The sequence below is a fragment of the Galendromus occidentalis genome, unplaced genomic scaffold (assembly GCF_000255335.2).
Source record: "Galendromus occidentalis unplaced genomic scaffold, Mocc_1.1 scf7180000077451, whole genome shotgun sequence".
Classification (NCBI taxonomy): Eukaryota; Metazoa; Arthropoda; class Arachnida; order Mesostigmata; family Phytoseiidae; genus Galendromus; species Galendromus occidentalis.
Genome location: NW_003805439.1, coordinates 395,857 through 414,313, shown reverse-complemented (window position 1 = coordinate 414,313; position 18,457 = coordinate 395,857).

The window sequence follows — 18,457 nt, the reverse complement described above, 5'->3', positions numbered from 1 at the left end:
CCGGACGCGAATTCGGTAGAGTGACGTCATTCACGCTCGGAGGCACCAACGGACAGCTGAGAAATTTTCCTGAAAAATTTCGATAAGGACTCCCGTAATCCAAGTAGTGCGCTCAACAGGCACAGTCGCGCTCGTTGGGTCAGCTTCTTCGAACGGACTTTCGCTGTGATTGTGGGAACGTCAATTCATGCACGTGCTATGGAAGACTGACTGAGGTGTGACATACTACATGGTCGCTCGATCGCACGCACATCCTGCCCTAGGCAAGGAAGCCCGAAGGAAATCACAGCGGGAGAAAAATTGTACTACCTACCATACAAATCGATTCACAGCCTGCGCATGCACAACGCGTTCGGCTCAAGCGACAGCAGCCATGAGTTCACCTGTGCTTCTTGTCCCATGTCCAGCTATGCATCCCACGTAACTGGACCGGAGAATACGGTGGCCTCTTGAAGACCGGTGGTGGTTGAGCGCAGAATAGGCACAGAGCCACTCCGACCACAACCGACACCGTTGACCAGAGAAGACGGAACGCCAAAAAAAAAACTATGATCGCGTCTACCAGACAACACCCAAAAAAAGTCAACGGACGGAACAGTCTGACCCACTGACGTCATCCCGAAAACCCCAAATCTCCTCGAGAAACGTTTCGGCTTCCCGATTTTGAACCTCCTCTGGTGGAAGGTCTCCGGATAATCAGAGTGAATCCCGAAATTACTCGCGAGACGGGGCAAAAACACGCGGTTTTCCCCCTGTCGCTTTCGCCGGGCAGTTCCCGGAAAAATTTCTTCCGATCGCCCGATTTAATTGCGGCTGACTTATGACAACGATGACGTCAACGGCGCGGCGCCGATCCGACAACGCGACCAGATCTACTCGACGATGGAAAATGAAGAAATGGAAGCACTCGAAGTACCAGAGCGTCGAGGTTCATTTCGAGAAGTCCGAGACGTACCCAATAACCGTGACAGGGAATCCGGGAGCCAGAGTGGCCCGGCTCCTCGCTAATTACTCGTTCGATGAGTATATTCCCGATTGGTGCCCAGCATCCACTGAGCAAAGGCCGGTCGGGCGACGGGTTGGCCAACTGGCCTCCGTGATGACCGGTCTCGTCTAAGAAATCCGTAGCTCCATACGAGCAGCGGTCTGAGCATCTGTCGTGGGTTCCCACGTTCCTCCTACACACATCGTACACATACTCGTAGACATTCACCGGCTGTGTGGCCGCACCGACGGATGGGGTATTATACGCTCATACACTCCTTCGTACAGGGCCCCTAAAGCACAGTTTCACTTGCCTGCGTTCCGAGCGGCCTGTTCTACTGCCTGCTCGCTCGCTCACTCGCTCGGCTCGAGATCGTGCTCAGCGTACTCCGAGCTTTCCTTCCCGAGACAGGTGAAGAAATTTCATGAGAATCGGGGGAAATTCTCGGCAGATTTATCGCGCATGGAACCGCGGTTCGGGCTCAAGTTTGAAGCAGAACGGGACCCTTGGCTCGATGAATTACCGAGGGCGATTTGTCGATTTCTAGGGAGTCAGTGGAAAACGCGAGATCAACTCACCGTCATTCACGGCATTCCGAGCATTGAAATGTCTCGGAACGCTTCGGCGATAGTTTGGAACGCTCTTCTTTCCAAGGTGTGACTCATCGAAAGCGAGCGGACCATTATGCTTCTGATTTGTCCAAGGTTAGCTTCCGAGTATCCGCCCGCAACTTCTGGTCACGCTGCGACGTAACTTCTCGCAGCTGCCGTGGAAAACTCCACACCCAAGTTCTCAGCTATATTAGAGCATATGTAGGGAATTTGTCTTATAACCTCATAACTCTCTTCGAGGAAGCTGGCTCGCTTCGGCATTATTCTTGGAAGCTCCGAGCGCATTCACGTTCAATCGTTGGCTCACCATTTCTGCTTCCGTCTCCCCTCTGTGCGTATTCGGAAACTGCCAGGAGATACATGATTCTACAATTCGACGGATGCTCCTTGTCGATGGAAAATTGTTCCAAAATCATATCGGAAACTCGCTTTTCCCAGATGCGTCTGAGACAGCAGCTGTCCGGATCTCTTCGCCCCTGGCGTTACCGTCAGCGGATCGGATTTATCGGCTTCCGACATGCGTATGTGTTTGCTGTGATGCGATTGTAATGACGCTGATTATAGTGGCGTTCACTGATCACGCGGCTTGGTTGTCGTTCCACCATTTCCGACGAGTAAATGAACGAGCTGATTGTAGAGATTCCGATGGATAATTGTGCGGAATTGGAGAAAGTTGAATTTCTATCTAAGACATCAAGCGGCATTCGGAAAAATATTCCGCCTGCAGTCCGTCAATCTTCCAAGGTGCGAGCGGACCTGCGGACGCGATTCCGACTCATCGACAGCATCAGGAGGATTGTTCTGGGACCTCCACCGAGTGAGTGTGAGGATGGAGGTCAGGGGAATTCCGCAGTCCGTAGCCGCGCGGAGCGATCTGATGCATGTTCTAATCATGCGTCATATGGATTCTCGCACTTCGGCTCGTTGTTCGCGTGCGGCGCGTCACTGACCATGGTTTTCGTCGAGATCTCGTCAAGTACGGAAAGAACAGCCCAATAATAATTGCTGCGAGTGTGAAATACCGAAAAGGCATTCCTACGGCTTGGGCAGAGCTGCGAAATGGCGAACATGATCACGGTGGCCAACGTCGGAGCCGGTGCGAGAATCAACGCGAGGAAATGAAGCTAAGATGTGACGACGAATCACGATTCACAGCCAGTCTTCAGATTAGTCATCAATAATTGTGACGAACTGGCGTACATGCAAGGAGTCCCTACAGGTGGCTCTGAGTCAGGAAGCAGAACAAGACAAATAGATCGAGCATGGAAACGCGAAAAATAGCGACTGGAGGCGCGTACCGACCGCCTCTGTGCTCTACGGTACACGAGCGCGTGTGATAGTGTGTATACTACAGGGCAGGGTTGTGTGTGCATAGCGCAATTGCTGTCGGACTTGACTGGGGCCTCCGCCTTGTCTGTTCGGCTTGTGCCAGCGGCAGTTGTGATGGTGGTTTCAGCAGTAATCAAATATCTATTAAACAAAACGCTGTTCGGCGAGATTGGAATTAAGCGACGCTCGCCGACCAACGGTCTCGTCGCCCCCGCCACCACCGTTATGGTTGAGCGTAAAGCGAAGCGGAGCTCAACAACATGACCGAACGACCCAGCGTAGAAAAGACCTCCCAGTTGACGATCGTGACGGGCGTGCCCTAACTCCACAGTTCGGTGTAGTAGTAGTAGTAGTTGTAGTAACAGCACCAGCCACGACAGAACCGAATACAACTCTATTCGCTCATTGAGAAACACGGATTTTTTCTGCATTCTCGGAACGAAGCCTCGCCGTCTCTGGGTTTAACTGAATGAATGAATGAATGAGTGAGTGAGCGAGCGATCTAGTGATCCGTAGATCGAGGAGTTCTGTTCCGTCCCAACGCGCAGTCTACGGGCTGGCGGGTCCGGCTGAGACGAAAATCGCGGAGGGGTTACTCGATCCTCATCGAAAATTAGAGTCATCGGCGCCGCGCCATCAGCGCTCACGGAATCCATGAATGAATGAGTAAATGAATGAATGAACGAGAGGAGACAACAGAAACATTGTTCCTCGGCTGCATTGTCTTCAGCCAGCCCGTCTGACAACCGGCAAGCGGGCTGAAGCTTCTCGAAAGTCTGAATGGCACTTGGAGCCGCTCGCCGTCGTTCATGCTCCGTCAGAGCAGACAGGGCAGTCCCAGCTTGTGGCTTATGCGGCAATTACTCTCGAGATCAACCAGAAACGATAACGACAGGCAACGATGGCAACGATTTTCGGCGGCGGTACTTCTCTCGAAGCACTCGGAGTCGTCGTATCTGCAGAGCTTCCTTCTCGGAGATCACATGCTGAGTTTCTCTTTCGGTGAACTCTGGAGCTCACACCTCCGAGGCGTGACTTCCGAAGACTTCTCATACTAGATGTCAGTGGCTTGAACTTCTCAGCAGCTTGCCCCGAGTTTACTTTCGTGGGATGTCTTTCGTGTTGTTCGGATTATTGATATCTCCAATGTGTGACTCGAATTTCGTCAAGGCGGCCGTAATGAGCGTGGAATCTTTCCTAGTAGTCTCGGCGGGGCCGGATCATCGGATCGGACCTGAAGACCTGAAAAATTAATGAATTTGTCACAGTCATCATCCATTTCTCGAATTCTGAGCGGACTCCATCTCCGGGAGGAGATCGGTAGTCGAAGATGTTTCTCAACGGACCTGATCGATGGCGTACACAGGAAACCCTTGACGAGGCCGAAGACTTCTGCATGAACTTCAGCAGAGCGAAGTTTTGCCGTAAAACAGCTCCGTTCGATATTTGCGTGCACGTTGGCCCCCCTCTGGAGGGTTGCCGCGGCGGCTTTTTTTTGTCAAGCATTATCGTTTCGGGTGGCGACCAGGTGCAGCAGCCTGCACCAGGTTGTTTAATTATGGAATGAGAAAAGGGACCCCACGACAGGTCCTACATTTTCGACCCAGATGTGAAAGCAGCTCAAGTGCCCGCTCACTGGCTGCTATTTCTTCGTGAGTTTTCTCTTGTTTTCGGCTTCTCCGAGACAACATGAAAGCTTGTTCATAACGGCATTGACTACTGTGGCAGCAGCAACGCCGTCAACGGCGTCAACAGAGGCGCAGCAGCGTAGATTATATCTGCGATCTGTCTATCTCCGTTGTGTTCATGAACATGACAGGGAAGAGACGATATGCGACCGAGCGAGCAGCACTCTCTACGAAACAAACCACCTGAGTTCAGTGTAGCTCGCGTCGCTTTCTCCGTAGAGTTGCGTATGATTTTCCTACGCCGCCGCTTCTTGATCGTTCGAGAGTCCATGATTGGGAGCGCTCATCGAGATTTCTTTGTGTCTCGATTCCCCGGTCAGAAGTGTCGATGAAACTTCGCACCGCGGATCCCATGGAGTGTTCGCTCTGGGTCGACACGAGTCGATCTCTATGCGCGTGTTTCCGTGTGGTCAGATGAGATATGAGGAAAATGAGCCCATGGCGGAACAGTCGAGTTATCCGCTCGAGATCTAGTGGAAGAATTTCTCAGCTGCTATGTCTTGCGCTCGAGAATCGTCAATCGGCACACAGCCTTGCATCCCATTCCTTAGCGAATTCTTGATGCTCTCCGGTCAACACACGGTCGGAAAGACCGATCAAACGGATCACGGGTTCGCGGAATGCGTTTCGCGAGCTCACTCCCAAAATATTCTTGATCTCGCCCGGAACAATTCTGGGAGAGGGTACCGCTTGGACTTGGTGGGATGAGCATCTGATCCCCGAAAGCTGTTGCGAATTGAGTAACAGGCTCTGGAGGCTGCTCAATTCATGAGTCCATCGAGCTAGCATTGTATGCGCGATTTCGCCCCATGTAGAGGAGGGAATCGTAGACGACTCGAGAGAGAATCACCCACAAGTTCTCGAACACCGCTCAGGTTGAGGGGCTTAAGCGCTCATTCGAGTAAACGGCCGTCGCGTCGCCGCTCTACTCTCTCATGTCTCCGAGCCGGGTACCGAGCCGGGTACCGAGCCAGCAGCACCAGAACGAGAGGTAGCAGGTGTCACTACACTATTCAAAAGGTCGACCGTTACAACGGTAATCGTCGTGGCCTTTAAATATCAGCACCGGCATGGTGGAGCTATTTTCTATGCCGCAGCGAATACAGGGGATCGCTGCCAATTATTATAGTCGTTCGATGCCTGTTGCCAGCCTCCGATGCGCGGAATCACCGGCACGGAGTGAGCAGGTCCGCGGCTTTCCGTCTCGTGAAAGCCCTCCATTTTGTGAAGGCCCAAAGAGAGCCTTAGGAGTTGTTTGAGGTCGAGAAAAGACATCCCAGAAGCTGGTGATGAGCAGCGTCCCTTCTCTCATCCAATCCAAGCTCGCTCGATGGAGTGCTACTTTTCTTTTGAATGGAGTACGACGGCGTAGCGGCTTCTGATTCTATGATCTCTCCATGAGTTTAATGAACGGCGAGCGGATGGGTGTTTGGCGCATTGATCAGTGGCTTGATCGACGGCGCGGCGGAGCCGCCGACGCCGCCACGTAGATTCATGGCGTACACGGTACTGTAGTGCTACCCTTGTTGCTTTCAACAAGTACTAGTAGCTAATCTCCTCTCTTAGAATAGACGGCATGGATGCCCTCTCGCCGCGAGAGGGCGCCTATAGACAGCGGTAGCAGCCGCAGCAAAGTTGTCTATGCACGAACAAGCGGAGCGTCTCGCGACCATCCGCCTACACTGTGACAGTGAAGAGCTGCGCGCGCGGAACCACGAACAATAGTTTCTTCGAGACTGCCTTCCGCTCATTCACCCGCTCGCTCAATTGCTCGCACTTCAGACGTTGTTTTCGCTCGCGTAACGGACAACTCTTCCGTTCGGAAATTGGCATTTGCTTGACAGCTGTCAAACCGTTACTCGCTCCACCGAAACTTCAGTGTCTTCGATCAAGAGCGATCCCCTACGTTTCTGAATTGGGCGACTCACTGTTTTGTGGATACTTCTGACGTGGAGGTGATGGTCCTGATGCTCGAGGACCGGTGTGCCGGCTTTCTGCCCTCGTGTTCCATTCCAAGGGCGAGCGAAGTCAGTAAAATGAGACCGCCCAAACCGAAGATGTCCATCCGGAATCTCAAAGGTACGTTGTCGTATTTTTTCGGGGATGGTTTCTGGGATTAAATGCGCGTCGGAATCGGAGGAAGCATTCGTCGTATTCGGGAGAAAAAAATCGAGCCATAGAGAAAAAAAAGTCTGAGCTTGTGATGGAAGTCGATGATCAAATGAGGTACCGGCTGTATTGGGAGCACGGCTCCCTCTTCGTCAACGGTGGCCGCAACAGGTGGCACAGAGAGCGCCCGAGTCGGCGCAGACAGAGAAGGACGTTTAGGTTACGAGATGTCTCGTGTGGTTTCGCTCGTCCAGTCTTGACTAGGTGGCTTCTGAAAGAACTCCTGGAATTGTTGAAGCTTTTGTGGCGGGCTACATCGATAGATAGGAGACGCCTTTGGATATGGAACAGCACCGTGAGAATACACGATGTCCATTCCATCGGAGGATGCGTGAAATCCAAGATGCTTGTTGTCCATGCTTGGCGCATCTGATCTTTGTTTTAAGTCCTAGGCCCAGCCCGGAATTTCCGCACTCTGGAGAGGAGCTCAGTTTACGGCTTCGCACCGGCCTCGCGCTTTGTCATCTGTCTGTGCCTACGGACTCCAGTGCTTGACCCAAATAGGGTAAGAAAAAAAACTTCGCAATCCGTCGTTTGGCGGACGCTCGATCTTTCAGTCTGGTACTGGCTCCTCGTGAGCGGCACTTTGTTCTTTTTTTTTTGTCGCTCCCATATCGTCGAGGAGTTCTCGGAGTAGAAACAAGTGGCCGGAGCCTCTTTTATTGACTGGAGCAGAGACAATCTCTGATCTCTGTTCCCTCTCACCCTCTCAATCAGTCTGTTCTGATATCTAATGTAGCCACACACTCCAATCCGATCGAGTCCGACTCAATCCACATGGGCCTGGCGAGCCGCACTCGATCCACACATATTGAGTTTACAGCCAATTATTCCGGGATCCCTCCGACGAGCATGGACTTGAGTTGGAGTTTCTTTTTTTTCTTGTTTCCAGAAATCAGAACAAACTTCCAACGCCCAAAGCACGCTCGAGGTCCGTAATTCGCAGAGTTGTTCAAGTGGCCCACCTTCGAGGCCGGAGAGTTTTTTTTTACGACACTCCGCTAGCTTGGTGGAGCGGCGGAGAAATTTCGTTGAGCCTGAAGAACGAACGCAAAGCATAACATCAGCGAGCTTTATCGAGGGATTAGGCGATCTACGCGATCACGGGCCGTCTGAAATTACCTCCAGACGATTCTTAAGCCGTTATGCCGTGCCCGGAAAGTTTTTTCTTTACTTTCGATACGGCTGAGCTCCGTCGAGCTCAATCGACGAGAGTAGCTGCTCTCTTCAGCGGCCAGCTATTAGCCATGCTGATAAAAGCTCAGCCAGAAAACACAGAACTCTGTCTGCTGCGCGCACTCGGGCAAACGGCGCGATCTGTTGTAACTGTTGTTGCTGTGATTGCTATTCGGATGATTCCCTTCTGCTGCAGCTGCAGGCTTCGTACGCCGCTTAGAGACCGTGCGCATCTGCTCTCGCGTCTTTGTCGGCAAGAGTTGCGTCGCCGTGGTCGTCGGCGACGTCTGCCATTGCTGCGAGCGTCCGATAATCAGTGGGTCTGTCTGTCTTCCGTGAAGTTAACTGTCCGAGTGAGCAGAATTTTTTTCGGCTAATTATCCGTTCGAAACCGCAAAGCGATCCGGTGTCGTAGTCTGACTTCGTCTCACCAAAGCATTGTTTTGCATCTCGAGTTTATTTCATCTGCCCCGAGCGAAAACCACACGTGGTTTGTTATGACGGGAATCCCGAGACAACCGAGACCGATTCGACAAATTGCGAATAAGACGAATGAGATTTAGAACGACGTCAGTCGACCAAGAAAGCTCTACGACAACTGGACCCAAGTTCGAAGCAGAGGAATACAATGACTTCGTGCTCGTAGACTGGTTTTCCATTTGTTTTCGCCTCGTATCTTGAGGTCATCCTCCACTTTCGGTCCGTTGAAAAGACTACCATTGATGCTCTGTTATCACTGCAATTGCGCAGTGCTCTACGTCGGCCAGCGTCGATCGTAAGCTACGAGTATTCATTGTGAATTGTGACGATCCGAGTCATTCTCATGGGCTAAAGCGATCACACCGCGGTTTTCGCAGCTATTTGACGTTATACGGGGGACTGATATCAAATTGATAGGATTAGACTCTTGATGTTATGCTGGAACTTATCGCTGCCGACCTCTCCATCGTCTAACGAGGACATCCAGTCGACAACACACTCATTCACCGACTCCCTCGCTCACTCCGTATAACGTAGGCATACGGGAGACACTGACCAGCCGCGTTCAAGCAACCGTCAGTCTGGGTCTACTCCGCGCGTGTTTCGAGGAGAGAGGAAGAGGGCCCTGGCTCGGCAACAAAAGAATCTAGGTGTCCAATTACGGGAGGTGTAGAATTCCTCAAAGACTTTCTTCTACACAGTGACTGGCTGACTGGAAGGATGCTCGCTCGCTCGCTCGGTGGGTCACTCGGTCGGCTAGCCGGCGGGCCAGCCGGCCCTATTGGCGCGCCCTGCGGCCTCCCAATCCGTGAATTCACTCTCGGTTTCCCTAAAACAAAACTCCGAGCGCTCTGAAAGCGATGGTGGAATCGAGATCGCGATATCTGCGCATATCCCTCGTCGGAGCGTAGAAGAGGCTCCCGCAACTCTAGCCAAAAGTGGATCGAACTTATAATTTGGACGCTTCTACGAAGAGGCAAAACACCGGCTAATTGGCAGCGAACACTCGACAGCGAACAGAAGCTGACCATCCACCATCCTTCGAGCCGGGGAAGGAAAAGGAAAATATTATACAATCAGGTGCTCGACGCCGCCGGTGCAGTCGAAGCGGACTGCGCGGGTAATTTATGTCAGCTTGAAGTTGTCGTTGCTCCACTGCTCTACCGATTGGCTCGATAAGACAGACCGAGGTGGGGGAGATGAGGAAACAAATGACATTATAGCGAGGAAGCGAGCACTGTAGCGTGGTCGGATTGAACCTCTGTCATGCATGCTCTCATGATTTCTATTGACGAAAAGACTGCCGAAGCGATCAGGGTAGGAGAGCGGCGAGAAACCGGCTCGCTATCTCCATAAGCGAGTCCACCGTCCACGCATCGGCTTGTCCATTTGTCCGTCCGTCCGTTCGTCCACTCGGCCGCCCGTCGATGGCAATGGTAGGGGGAGTCGAAAGAGTCGACGGAGAGGCCCCTTGAAGATTTCGGGATGCCGTGCGCGCGTTTACTACGTTCTGCTTCGTGGGCGAAGTGGTGGCCTTTCTGGTGCTGCACGGGGAAGTCCGAGCTGAAAGTTGGATAGACTTTTTTAGTCGTTCGGGCACCGTTCTCTCTATGATTTGATGAATGACGAGCTTAATTCACGCACACTGACACACGGAACCTCCTTCACCACCCCTTCTCTCTCCCAGGCTTTCGCTGATCTTCTACCTATCCTGCACAAATGCGTGCGGGCGTGCGTGCTCGTGTACGCGCTGACCGGAGTTTACTTGTGCCGGTGGGCATTCGGGCGCTCGGGTTTTTCAGTCTTGCCTGGGCGATACAATTCAAAATTATGGCTTCAGATATCCTACTTTCGAAACGACGACGACGACCGAGCTCGCGTAAACATTTAGACGGCGAGATTTGAAGGTCGTTCTGCTGAATTTTGTTGCTCTCCGAATAAACAGGCGTGCTCTCTCGGACATACATGGTTTAGCCCACACTTGGAGTTGGAGCACGGATGCGACGAGACACACGATCGGGCACGGGGCCACCGAGACCACGAAGATCAAGAGGATCTTCTGGTAGGTACTGAAACGAGAAGAGAATCCAAGATTACTCGGTACGGACCGATGCTCTGGCTCGAAAGAGTTCAAATGCCAGGGCTCCGGCTGAGGTAACGATTCCATCAAGTCGCGCTATAGCCTGATGACCGAAAAAGCGTTGCTAACAGGTCGCTCGGAGCAGTCTCTCGCTCTACATGTTCGTCCCAATGATTTCGATCTCAGGATTCGGATTCGTAGAGTCTGAGGCCCTTACTCCGAGTGGCCATCGCGTAAAGCGGCCGGGCTGGGAGTACCTATGTACACAGCTATCTCACGGCGTTCGAGTGTCGTATCTTGGCTAGAATCGTCTGAAAAGCAACGCGCTCTAGCACTCGGCGATCCGTTCTGTTGAAAGGTGGACCGAGATACTGCCGGGAGGCTATCCGATGAGCTCGGAAAATCAGCGAGGTGCGCCCCCAATCCCAAAAAGATGAATTCATCGAGAAGTAGCATGACGGGCGACTCTCGCGCATGATACATTATGCGACGCTCCGCTGACACTCGTCGAGACCAGTTTGCAAATATTGTGGTTGGCTGAATCGAACGACCTCAATTATCGATCCCAGGGCAACCGAATGATCGATCGATCGATGGATCGACCAGTCGTCCACTGGTCCGCGCTGAATATCCAATGCATGTCCGCGTTTATGTCTTCCTCGTTCCGGTTAATCGATGGTCGAGTACATTCCGGGTTCCGGAAAGACATACTGGAAGCCCCGAATGGATGCGACGAAGGGGCAATTCGAGCCTTCGACGATCGTGGTCGCCGATCGAGATTCGGGCATTTTGAATGAATTCCTCAGCGGACCGACCCCGATAGAGGACAGAGCACTCGTGGGGCGATCGGCGAACCGATCGAGTTCTCATGGCTGGATCTGAGGTCTAACAGCTGTCAAGGTCATCGAGTGACCGACCGTTAGCCCAGAGGATCCGTATCTGCCTCGTTGATCTCCATGGGAGGCTTCAGTTGGACCGACGGAGAGCCTCGAGTTCGAAATCGAGATTTCCTCCCACAATCCGACGACGACGTCGACGGGGCGAGCTTACAGGGGCCATTGGCTTCGATGATCTGTCTCCGGAAGAGGTGAATGTATTGCGCGCTTTCGGATCGTTGCCTTTCTTCTCGGCGTTTTTCTGTCCATCATACACACGAGTCACCCAATCGTCTCCTCGTTGGTCGGAGGTGTATCCAGCTTCTGACCCAAATCAGCTTGTCATGGGACGAGAATTTCCGGAAGTTCGGGGCCTCGGTATTTCCGCTGTGTTTAACTCGTTGGCTGTGGAATGGTTTTTTTTCTTGAAATGCTCCTGCTCTAAACGAACTAAACGCTTCGAAAAAAAGAGGAGATACGGCTTGGAACGAGGAGACAGGTTGAAAATAGCTTTGTTTCGAAGCCGACAACTTCCTGAGTGGAGAAGAAGAAGGAGACTCCTTTGGTGATCAAGGGGTGAAAGGCAAGCCTCCGCATGGAAAACGCATTCCGGATGTTGTCCACATGCCCTCCTCGGAAGGATTCCTCTGTTCCAGATGAAGGAAAACCTTTTTCCAGGCGGATCGTTCTTGTTTGCTGTTCTGAGTTTCCGAACTTTCGTCCTTCAATCATTCTCGAGCAACATCATCCAAAGCACCGATTCCCGAAGTCGCGCGATTGGGTGGTCCGCCCATACGCGCCCCGTTCCCGGAACGGGTCCTGGTCTGGAGGGAAAAGAGTCTCGCGGGCACCTGATTCCGACGTTCGAGCTTCCCGCCGATCGAGTGCACAGCGAGGTGCGAGGTCCCACGAGCGGCTCCGGCACCGAACGGGAGAACTCATGGGAAATTGACGGAATATCGGTCGGGAGATGAGACGAAATCATTCTAATCGGGATACGAAGAATCGGAATTTCAGCTCGATTCTATTGTTCTAGTCGGTTTCCTGAGCGAATGAAGAGATCCTTCGCCGAAACTTTGAAGGTCGGTGTCTGAGCCGCGGTTCAGCTGCACTCCGATCACCGTAGTGTTAGACGACGGGGGTCGGCTGGTGGATATGGAGCAGAGTAGCGGTCACTACTCGCGGTCAGGTGGATTCCCATGCAGACAGGCCTGCCGGCCGTTCAGCAAACTTTCTGCCAGGCATAGTGGCAGGCTGGTGGGCAGGCATCAAGCAGTCTGTGTCCAGGCTAGCCGTGACCCCGCTCTTCGTTCCCACGGTGTCTGCACCTTCTGGCCCATGTGCTCCCTCTCGTATTATCAACTACGAAAGGCCCAACCAACCTGAGGCCCTGCGGCTAGTACCGACTGCTGTCATCCATTCAAGCGATCCCTTCATTCAAGCTTTCGCTCTCGTTTCGGGCGATCGTCTCGAGACTCGACACAAGACCGGGAAGATGGATTCCATCCCCTAAAACGGAAAGCTTGCGCACGAGCGTTCGTATGGAAGCTCCAATGAAATCGAATGGAGCTCCGGATTGCTTGGATGTAGACCGAGATCTTCAACTCGGTCGGACGCGATCGATCGATGTAAAATAAACTGCTCCACGAACGCCGGCCGATCTCTTCGAGAGTCGCGTCTTTTTCAGCGAATCTAATTTGTTTGGTTTCGAATCGGTTTATTTGTGGAGCCAATTCGATCCGGGCTCCGAGATCGGGCACAGGGCATCGACGATCGTCGCATTCCGCTGACATACGAGAAGTCCGCTCTAACTCGTGTCAGAAACGGCTCAAAGAGCGCTCCGATCGATGGGTGAAGAGTCGGACACATGATCCATTGAGAGATTTTTTTCTGCAATTCATGCAAGAGTCGGTGGCTCTCAACTACTGACAGCGTACTATCACATTACAAATGAACGAGACATCGCGGATCTCGGAGGAATCCACGAGTTTCTTCTGGCTCGGCACTACTCGTCTAGTCGCATCGTGTCTCGTCGTAGTAGCGGCTCTGGCTATGAATGAAAGTCCCCAGAATGAGAAGAATTCTTCTTTCTTCTTCTTCTCACTACTACTACTACTACGATGGCGGCGGCGGCGGCGGCGACAACGACGACGACGACAAAGAAGAAGAAGACCTCTACTACAAGTTCTTCAGCTACTGCGAAAATAGCGACTACCGCATGAAGACATACGATTCCTTATTCGAGAACGATGTATAGATCACTGACCAGCCGACGTATACGACCGGGCATGGGTCGAATGTGGATATTCTCTCTGGGTTATCCAACAAGGAGCGCAACCTTTGGAGAAAGGCAAATATGCTTGAAAAACACTAACGTTGAACGGAACTCGTATCGGCCGAAGCGACGACCGACGGGAAGATCTTCTGCTATCACAGCGAATTCTGGCCGCAGTCGACCCGGCGTTTGCCACCGGAAGCGAAGGCGGGGCTTTGTTCAAATAGGAACAAGTCGACGTCACGCCACGCAAAGAACGAGATGAACCAGAAAATGGCAACATTCGCCCGTTTCCCCGTAGAGATAACAAACCGAGCGGCTTGCTTGGCAGGCAAACCAAGCGACCGACCGCCCAACCGCGTGTTCGCCCGCTTACCACCGATGCACCACCCCATAAGACGATAAACAACGGTTTCATCGGGAAAGATCATTCGTAGCAAATGTCCGCGCTTCCCAGATCCGGACGTAAGATCAGTTTCCACGGATTTCGCCAACCTCGTGAGGACCGTCTGAGCGATTTTGAGATTTCGGGCTCTTCAAAGGGTGCTGAGTGAGTCCTGAACTCCTTAAGGGGAATACGAGCCTCGGGGCATATCGAATTCGATTGGGCGAAAGGACTGAGCAGAGATGCGGGAACGAGAAGTCGAGGGAACCGTCGCGTCGTCTGGAGGTGCAGGCGGCGTCGACCGCATAAGTGATACGTGCGCTAGGGAGCTTTTGCTAGTGTATTTGAGAAAGAGGAGCTACTTGATGATTGGGTCGAAGATTGAGGGTGCGCCGTTCTTCGGCTTCAATCGCTTCGCCTTGTGTTTGATCGGGCAGCTGAAGAAGCAACGGGACTCTTTGTGAAGAGCTAGTCCGGCGATCTTTCAGTGGGCGCCTTCCCGCTTGCTCTCGCTCGCCTGCGATCACAGACACCCGACGAGTTGACTTGAGGACTGTATTCACGTCGTCGGCGTCATCATCATCATCATCATCATCCCCATCGTCTCAATTGCGTTCTTCCATCAGCCAGATTCTGACCGTCGAAGTTCGAGCAGGTGCCTCTTCTCGTATAGGGTCCAAACAAGAAAGCGAATTCGACAACGACCGGTCCTGGGAACCGAAATTTCGGTAGCATGTTCAGTAGTTGATGTTTCTGTTTCTTCGACCGACACGGCGTGTATTCGAGGCACAAGTGCCTGAAGAGATCGCCGCTCCATCGGATCAGGCCTCAGGCGTCCATTAGCCGTAATATTCTCAAACGACTACTTGAATCGACCGTGCATCCGAATGATCGACCGCTAGAAACACTGGGAGAGCTTGAATGTCCTTGTCTTTCCGCAGCGTTTCTCGACGGTTCCTCCGTGAGTCTCCTGAACGATGGAATCCGTGTTCTACAGATCAATGATTATTGATCTGCAGAACCCTCGTTCGCGCCAGAGGGTTATCGCGCGATATTCAAGCGATAATATCACTCGATTCCGGAGGATTTCTTCTTCTCGAGCGCTCGGGTGTGTGCTTCGGATCCCTCTCGAGCTGGTCGGGACACGATCGCGGTTGCCGGCACGTCGTCTGCCCGGATGCCTAATTAGAAGAGACTGTAATATCGACAATGGGAATACACTAACCCCGGACCGGGGGTGGAACCGGCACCGATGAATGAAAAATCTGGATCGACGGAACGCATGGACTTCTGAGCTCAAAACTGACATTGTAGGTGAAAACTCATCTCCTTCCAACTCTTATGAGCCTGAAATTCCAAGAGGGGACGGATAATGGGCTGCCAGCATTCAGATGCAAAACACCGCTACTTTCAAGCGAGCCGTGACATAACCCCTTCTGTGTGGCGTCGCTCTGCTCGTCGCGGTCCTAGCGGTTGATGGTACCGCGGCCGCTGCGGTAGTCGGCGGCGGCGGTGGTGGGGCTTAATTCACGGTTTCCGGTACTGCCAAGAGACGGACATACGGACAGACTACTACTACTACGACGACCACGGGCTGACTGCTTGGCTCTCTCCATCTGTGCTGGCTGAATGGCTAGACTTGCCTGCCTGCCTCCCTCCCTCCCAGTCGGTCGGTCGGTCGGTCGCTCGGCCTGCTTGCCTGCCTGCCTACACCTCAACAGCTTCGTCGACATCCGGTGCCTCTTCAACGGCAGCTCACGGCATGCGACACTTCTGCCGACCGAGAGAAAAACCGGGAGAAATTTGATGCGATGAAGACTCACTGCCACCACCGCCTCCTCTTTCTCCAGCGCCGGCCGAGCAGCAACCGAATTGCGGGCGATCGGGCTCATTGTTGAAGCGCAGAAGTTGTGCTCCTGCCCCATTCATTATTATTATTATTAATTAATCGACATCGATATCAGCAGTTTGTCGTGGATTCTCCCGAGGTATCCGCATCGTGCGACTCGAGTCAGATACTTTGACCGATGCGTGTTTCGTATTTTTCTGTATTATTCAGGATTTTTAGCGGGGGATTTCTGAGAACCTCACTTCCGAGGTTCATCCGTGCGAAACTCACGGGACGTCGACGCAAGCGTATTACGAAGTTCCGAATAAATGTCTATCGAGAACTTCATTCGAAAACATCATTCGATCACTTTGTTTCGCGTTCCGCGTGATTCACACGAGAGCGAAATCCACAGTGAGTTTTTCCGCCACTCACTGACTCGACGACGAGAGTTCATACGCCTGCCGCGCTCGACATGGTTTCGCGTCGAATTATCTCCTGCATTCGTGCTATTCGTCGTGTTCAGCAGAGATCGCATCTGGAGCTTCGAGCTCGTCATTAGGCTTTCCTCAGCGCTCGATTGAGCCGGCGTGATTGGTCAGGCAATAGGTGACGCTAACTAAGTATCAAAAACTCGCACTCGAAAGATGTGCGGGGTCCATCGCGGGTAAACACCCGAATCCGTGAGCAGCCGATCAAGGACACCGCTCCCCCACTCCATCTGAGGTTGATGTCGGGTCAATAATCGACGGACGTCGGATCTGCTCAACACGAAGGAGCAGGTTGACGACGGCGAGGCTCAGATTCGAAAACCCTCGGAAATCTCATCCACGTCAATCTGGTCGAGACAGGGAAGGCGCAGCGGTAATAAGTCATGGGTGTGAGCATGTTGTTTTCCTAGCTCACACAACTTTTCCAAGGCACCGACCGCAGTCGGCACCGACGTCATCGCGCCCGTCACAACGTCACAATCAGCTCCAATGCCGTCGCCGATCACGGACCGTTGCGGGTCACGGAAAGATTCAGGCACAGTGCCATTTAGAGATCGGTTTCCAAGAGAGAACTCTCTCATTCGTATCGTGCTTAGCGCGGAGGTTCGCGGACCCCGATCCATAGCAGCCTGCTGAAACAATGCTCCCGTGACTTGCGGCGTTCTTATCCGTCATTGAAAACGGACGAATCAAATTCAAGGGAAAGGGAGCGAATTGAGATAATTTCAATGTTGAATTCCGGATCCTCATCGACATGGTCACTGGCGGCAGTCGAAATTTCGTGCTCTTGGGCGATCTCTCATCGGAGCGGAGGCGGCCACCTTGCCCCAGAATCGGCCGTTATCTGGATGGCATGGGGTAATTGGAAAATACACCGCACTGAGTCATTGGGACACGCTTGACCTCCAATGTCCCTTGTCAAGTCAGCTCACAATGTGTTCGGCTCGTGCTCTCCTGACCGGCTGCCGTCGGCTCACCTGTTGCCAAGCCCGCCCGCCCGCTCACTCACTCTGTCCCTCCATCCCTTCCTCGCCCCATCGCTAGTCCGGTCTGGTGAGCAGTTGTCGAAAAGCCTGAATGAAAAGGCGACTGCACATGGCATACCTAGCATCTCGTCGGAGCTTATCAGCTGGTAGCGGCGGTGGAAATCGCGACCATCTGTAGCGTCATTCCGCATAGGGCTCACCCAAAAGAACGAGCGAGCGAGAGAGAGACTGACTGACTGGCGACACGGTGAATGTATGAGAGAGTGACGGATAAAATGAGCCTCGTTGAAATCGTCTCTTAAAAGGGGTCCCCAACATTGCAGTCCGGATTTCTATGCGTTTCCGGCGTATTGTCTGAACAACCGCCGCTGGGCTGTCCACCGATCCCGCTGACGTTACCGATTTTGCCAGCAACAACAACAGCCACCGTGTGTTGGTGGATTGGTTAGTTTTTCATTCCCTGGGTGACTTGACCACGGTGTGGCGCGACGGACTCCTCTCTGGACTGGCGCTTGATGTTGTCACGAAGGTCTCCGTCCCACATAACGTAGCCGCCGACCATTCTGCCGAATCAGAGAGAAATGAGATGAAGCACCCCGCTAGTGTATGAATGAGTGATAGAATGAATAGATGGAATGACAACGAACGAATCACGTCCATGGAACCCGACAGAACGGGGTCTGGCTCTAGTCGAATTTTAGCAACGGAGGGCTCCGATTTTAAACTGATTACTAAATCCGTTTGTTTCGGTGCTAAGTAAGTCGTAGGTACTCAAGCGACTCCGACGTGACGTCGTGCCGCTTCGCCGATGGACATTTCCGAAGAGACGCTGTCGATTTTATTTTCTTTTTTACGTCAATCATCATCATCATTATGGCCTCATACGTCAATCAATGAAATGATCGAGATCATGATGATGATTATCACCGACGAGATTACTCCGTAACATTATCAGCGACTCTTCGGGAAAATAAAAAACGCCCTCATCTGTACGCGGAACTCTTCGGTTTCTATCGGAATACCCAACCCTTCTTCGCCATGAAATCGCCCGACCAGAAAAGTGTTTCTCGTCCGCAGCAGTCCAAGAGCATGCGAGTTC